The sequence below is a fragment of the Cicer arietinum genome, chromosome 1, assembly GCF_000331145.2.
Source record: "Cicer arietinum cultivar CDC Frontier isolate Library 1 chromosome 1, Cicar.CDCFrontier_v2.0, whole genome shotgun sequence".
Classification (NCBI taxonomy): Eukaryota; Viridiplantae; Streptophyta; class Magnoliopsida; order Fabales; family Fabaceae; genus Cicer; species Cicer arietinum.
Genome location: NC_021160.2, coordinates 10,455,642 through 10,462,817, shown reverse-complemented (window position 1 = coordinate 10,462,817; position 7,176 = coordinate 10,455,642).

The following is a 7,176-nucleotide window of genomic DNA, read 5'->3' as shown; positions in this document are numbered from 1 at the left end:
TCAAAGATACATGAATATTGAATTTTGCTAGAATTCATAGGAATGAAAATTCAATTTTTAAGTTCTTCAAAAACATTATAACGGATCTAAATAACATGTAAAATAATAAATATGATTACAATCCTTCGTGAATGCATGAATATTAAATTCTTGTGGAATTCATTAAGAGTAAATAGACATAATATATATATATATATATATATATGTAAAAAATTAACATAAAAATTATGAAAAATGATATGTATGAAAATTATGAAAGATATATATTTATTGGATGTTCGTTGAGTTTCGTGTTGATAACATGTTGTGAAGTAATCAAAACAACGACATAATATAGAAGTAGATATGAAGAGTAAGAGAGAAAAAAGAAAAAAAAAGAGTGACTAGTATTAGTATGTTATTTTTGTTATTTATGTTACAATGATAACTCTATTTATAGACACAAAGAAATAACATTCACTAATAGGTCTAATGAGCCCAATATTCATAACAGTGAATGGCCTAATGGGCCCAATATTCATAATAGTGAATTTAATTTTGAAATTGAGAGAAATAATATGTGTGGGATTTGTTGTATATTTTCCACCTTCCCTTACTTTTTTTAAAGAGTAAATAGATATTTTGATTCCTCACAAAAAACATGTGGTACACATTAGTCTTTGACCAAAAGAACGATCATTTTTTATTTACAAATATAAATTAAGATATGTTAATTCTTCTGTCAATTTTTTTTCTAGTCATTTCGTTAATCATTTTGAACCATGACTAAATTATGACATGTCATATATTATTTCATGTGTGTTGTAAATAAAAATAATGGGACATTTAGGTCCAACAACTATTATTTTAGGACAATTTGGCCAAGATTTTCTTAGTTTAAAGGGTTTTCGGCTTTTAATTTTCATGTATGTGTCATTTCTTTAACTCTAATTTTTTAATTTAATTTTCAAATTATAGACTAAATTGAAGTCTTATGTTTTGTTAGGTCAAGTAAAAAGTTTCCTAACAGCGTCAATGATTTAATATTACACGTCATAAATTTTGAAACGGTTCAATGATAATGATAGATTGTAGTTCAAGAAATAAATTGTCTTCATTTATTTTTATTAAAGAATAAAATAATGTATTTTTTTTTATCAGAAACTAATTTGTCCTAATGTTACCTGCAATGACCAATAAGTAACTCTCGCATCTGCATAAGGCAAAATTGTTATGACTTGTATTTTATGTGTGTGTGTTTTTCTCTAAAGATAAATTGATATCCATAAGTTATAGTAAATTCGAAATTTATCTTTACTAAATAAATATAAAAAATAATGTGGCGTAAAAATATTGGTTATTGTGTATTATATCCAATTGAATCGTAAGGTGGAACAATATTTAATTCTTCAAATTTATTAAATAGAAAATTAGTTGTCTTCAAATATATCCTTTATAGTTTCTTGTTGTATTAAGACAAATTACAACCTTTAGAAATTTTGGAGATAAGATTATTTTCATTTTTTTTTTGCCTTTTATTTATGCTGCATATAGAGAGATCGACATGAAAATATTAAAAAAATTCAAAAATTTAATGGCGGAGGAACCCACTTAGTGGTGGAATCAGTAATTACTTTATTGTGTCTATTTTTCTCCAAATACACCATAAATTAAAGATGAAGAAATTAATAAAGATGATGAAAATTTTTATTACTAAATATGAAGAAAAAAAATCTTGATCGACCTTTCTTATATAATTTAGGTTTAATTGCAGTTTTGGTCTCCCTATTTTAGCTGAATCGCAAAAGTAGTCCTCTATTTTATTTCTCTCCAGTTTTTAGTCCCCAAACAGAATTTTGGTTCAAAATTTGATAAAGTTTCATTTTCTCAAGTCACAATACACCATTGATAATCATAGATTTCATGTACAATTATTACACCATGAGATCTTGAAGCATGGTGTGACTTAAATAAACGCAAAAAAAATAATAATTCATCAAGTTTTGGACCAAAATTCTGTTTGAGGGATCAAAACTGAGGAGAAATAAAATGAGGGGACTACTTTTACGATTCAGCTAAAATAGGGGGACCAAAACTGCAATTAAGCCTATAATTTAACAGGTTAAATTATTATTCGTAAGGGACTAAAATGAAATATTTCGACAATTTCAAAAAAAAATTATTCATTTACTCTTTGTCTAACTACTCCTTTCGAAATCAATTACAAGCAACAAAAAAAAAATCTTAAATTTGTTGGATTCAAATATATAAAGAAAATATTAATTAATCTATTTACATTTAATGTTAATTATTTCAAAATTATCCATACATTTATTTATTAATATTACGAGGAGAGATAACCATTATACATGTATGAGTAACTTAGTAAATATTTTTTTTTGTTTACATGAAAAGGCAAATCGAATGCATTTAACTATTATCCTTTTTTTTTTCAAGAATAAAACTTCATTTCATCATACATATATTGTTCAATACATTTAGCGATATAATGATGGAAGAGAGAGTTGGGTGTATATATCGCAATCCTTGCTAAGGTGTGAGCGACTTCATTGGCTTCCTCATGAGAATTCAACATGAGTTTTCAAAATAAAGACTAAGTAAAATTCCGTAATCCTCTAAAATACACCAAATTCAAAAGAATAATTGATGAGAAATAAAAGATGTCTACCACAAATTTGACATCCAACTAAAAAATAACCTTCTTGGCATTTAGTTCCATCATCCACAAACAAGCTTGATATAGACCAAAAACTTCCCCATCATGAACAAATAACTAAGGCAAGGAACAAAACGTTTTTGCAACTATGAAAGCTCCATTCTCATAGCTTAAGTGTTTGTTTTTTTTCCAGACCATGTCCTTGATAAACTTGAAACAAGACTTCTTGCTTCTACCAATCATAAAGGGCAAGGCCAAGTAATTATTAGTCCATAAAATAGCTCTCACATTAAGAACAGAGTTAATAGAAAGTTTTTGCTTGTCATCAACATTTTTGTTGAACAATACTTCATACTTTTAGTAATTTATAGATCGCGTCAATTGCATCCTAGTTAACTAGGATCTGAAGTTGAGGTTGTTCAATGCATCGCATCATCCAACCAATTATGGTGGTATCAAACTCCATTTTCACCATTATGATCAACTAATTAACCTCAATAAAACTAAGTTAAACATAAATAAACTAATATATTTCTGAGTCTTCGGTTGTTGGAATATTTATATTAATTATATTATATTTCAATAATAATATGTGGATATATGATCTATTATAATTATATTAGTTATTTATCGAGCGTCATAATTGATTAGTGATTATATTAAGAATAAGACTAATTAAATTTCTAATTAGATAATTAATAAATAATTAACTACAGGATATGAGCCAAAATATAAATGGACGTCAAATGACCAATTTTAAAAATAATAGAAATCCAATTGACCAGTCAAACATATTATAGAATCTAATATATATATATATTAATTGTTAATAGATTAATTTATCAAGTTGTTTCAGATGAGTTCTTTCATGTTTGATTGATTGAGATTGTTTGCAAATTACGTCTAGATTTTTCATGTTTAATGTTCTATATGTATTTCCTCAAATTTTTGTTTACTGTACAATTTGGGGAGGATGGAAAATTAAATATAACAATTTTTATGTATGATTGACATGTTACTATATACATGAACGTGAAAGCACGACTTTTGAATGCAATTTGTCCATTTATTATGTTCTATATACATGAACGTGAAAGCATGACTTTAGATATTTTTGGTGGACCTTAAAGATTGATGGTATTGTCGTTTTCTTTTATCATAAAATATTTCATTGTTGGTTAATTGAAATGTGGATTCCAAGAAATACAACTTCGGTGGATATGTTACAGTCAATTTGGTTCACTTTTGTGGCCATATTGTGCTTTCAACGGTACGTTGAGCATTTTATTACATTGTCATGGATGGATTTTATTTAAAGTAAAATTAAACCCTTGTTAAGGTAATTTTAATTAAAATATATGCTTCAATTTTAAATTATATGGATTTACCGTTTATGATAATTGCCTCATATATCGATTGATTTGGGTTTGACCATCAATATTTTTTTTTTATGACAAATTAATTATAAACACTAGCGGCACATTTGGCTCATTAGTGTATCAATCAATTTGATTTCGTTTACTTGTTGCAACGGTTGTAAAGTAGCATCACCCTATCTTGCCAAAATATTTTGAACTATGATTCTAAAATTATTTATTTATTTGTTTATTTAAAGAATAATCCAGTATATACATAATTTTTGTGGATGAATATTTTGATATATTAAGATTTAATTTTTTATACGTAATATTTTAAAGAATAAACCAATATATATTGAAAGTGATAAATAATTCAAATTTTGTTTGGGCAAAATTGATTGGTTCCACATTGTACCCCATATAAATATTTTTGTGTGTATTGTTTTAAAGACTAACTAGACTGTAACCCGTGCGTCGCACGGAACAATATATATATCAATTCTCATAAATTTTATTGACATGTCAATATTACTGATAGCAACACTCTTTAATGATGATACCTTATGTTTGAATTCTCCAAAGAGTTTTTTTTTCTTTCCAACAAAACTTGTTATAAAACAATACTTTTAATTTTAAACAAATAAAAACAATAATTATTATATAAATAAGTAATTAGATCAGATGAAATAAGAATTTTCAAAATAATGGACATGACATATATAACTTAAGTATGTTATTTATATGAAATACATGATATTTAAAAATTTATGTAAATTTTGTTGAAATATCTTTCATTTCGGTACTACTCACAAAATACTACAGAAAAATAATCTTTTCATTACAAAAAAAATTACAATACACATAAAAACTATGGTTATCTTTTATCTTTAAATTTGCATGTTAATCTTCATTAATCTTTCATTTCTTTTGAATTTGCATGATATTTAATAATAAATTTAGAATGTAAAACGTATAATAGATTAGTAAAATAATAGTTTTAAAAAAATCATTACACACTTTTACAAAAACTCGTCAAATCGTGGTGGAACAAATTTGTTAAATCAGTAGTTGAAGTTTGAAAAACCATTACTCCTACATAAAAACCGTCGAATCGATAATGAATTATTTTTTTTTAATTCCTAAATAAATTTTATATTTATTTAAATATATTATTATTTTTCTATTTTTCTCTTCAATGTAACTTTGTGATAACAGTGTTTATTAGATAACCTAAAATCAAAATTATTAAGACGAACAACAACTATGTGGCAACATTGTTTATTAGATAAACTATAATCAAAATTATTAAGACCGACAACAACTATGTATGAGAGAAATCTTATAAATATACATACACAAAATGTATAATTTTTTTAAACAAAATTTAAAAACATAAAAAATAATAAAATATATATAACAAAATAGTAATTTTTTTATATAAATAGAATAAAATAACAATGACATATTAATCCAGAAATTTGTTGTACATAGCTCCTTCAAATTTTTCATATATCTTACAAATTTGTTGTACATAGCTCGTTCAAGAATATTAATCTCAAATTCAGAAATAAAAGCTCACGTTTGCTTCAATTTTATCCTCTAAAAATATGAAACACATCTTTGCTAACAACAAATAAGATCGTGTATAATTTAAAATTTGAATTTATAAACAAAATAATTAAACCTTAACATCACGACCATTTCTAGCGTAAAATTTATGTTTTGACGTTGACACGAACAATGTCACAACTTTATCAACCAAATTCCATGAATCATTATTTGGAGAAATTGAAGTAACAAAATCTGATTTTTTTTCGGAAAAAGATAAACACAAAAATGAATAACGAATTTTGGTAAAAAAAAAAATAACTAATAAGGAATTAGTTATATAGTAGATAATATGAATGATATTTATAAGAGAGACACAAAAAATAAGAGATCATTAGAGACGGTGAACGGAATATGGCGAATTAAGAAGAATAATTTTTTTAATTAAATTAATTTGAATTGGCGGTTGCTAAAGTAGTACTTTAAAAATAATTACCTTTCATTTGGCCACTCAATTCTCAACCGTGAAACGTGAAATGTGAAATGTCAAGTCGTGCATTATATTTTATTTTTAATTTATTTTTCTTATTTTTTAATTGACCATTAACTTCTCAACGGACGCATAGAAACAACTGTCAAGTCGCGGTGTATTTTATTTTTAATTTTTTAATTGACCATTAAATTCTCAACGGATGTATCGTGAACAAAGATTGATGTAACAGAAGTTTTATGCTTTTCTTACAAAAAAAAAAATATTTTTAATTCATTCCTTTTATTTTTTAATTGGCCATTAACTTCTCAAGCATAAGCACATATTATTTCTATTAATAGAAACTTGATATTTTCTTAACACTCTAGTTTGTTGACACGTGCCAAACTTGCCAATTTATCATGTTTGCTTTATTATAATGTATAGATGTCATTTTGATACCATAGTGAAAAACAGAAAATACTCTCTTCCATAATCTCTCTCTTTCTCCATCATCTTCTCAAACACCAAAGTTTTCAATTATCGATTTTTCACCATTGATTCACCCTCAACACTTGATTGTGTTCCAACATTTGGTATCAGAGCAAGGTTCAGATCTAATTCCCGCTGCAAACATGTTCGTTTCCAATGACAAAATCCCTACCAACCTTCTGATTCTTGATTCGAAGAATTATGACAAATGGCACAAACAAATGAAAGTTTTGTTTGGATATCAAGATGTTCTTGATATGATTAACGATGGCATTACTCCTCTTGGTAAAGAGGCTACAGCAGCTCAACAAGCGAAATTCAAGGAAGATAAGAAGAAAGACTACAAGGCCCTTTTCTTGATCCATTCTTGCGTCGATAGTGACAACTTCGAAAAGGTTGGCGATTGCGACTCGGCGAAGACAGCTTGGGGTATTCTTGAGAAAGCTTATGCTGGTGCAGATAAGGAGAAGGTGGTGAGGTTACAAACTCATAAGCGGCAATTTGAGTTACTTCAAATGGAAGACAAGGAAACGATTAACGATTATGTGACGCGTGTGACACGCTTGGGGAATCAAAGGTATTGCGTTCTTTAACACCAAGATTCGATAATATTGTGGTGGCGCTTGAGGAATCGAAGGATCTCAAGACGATGA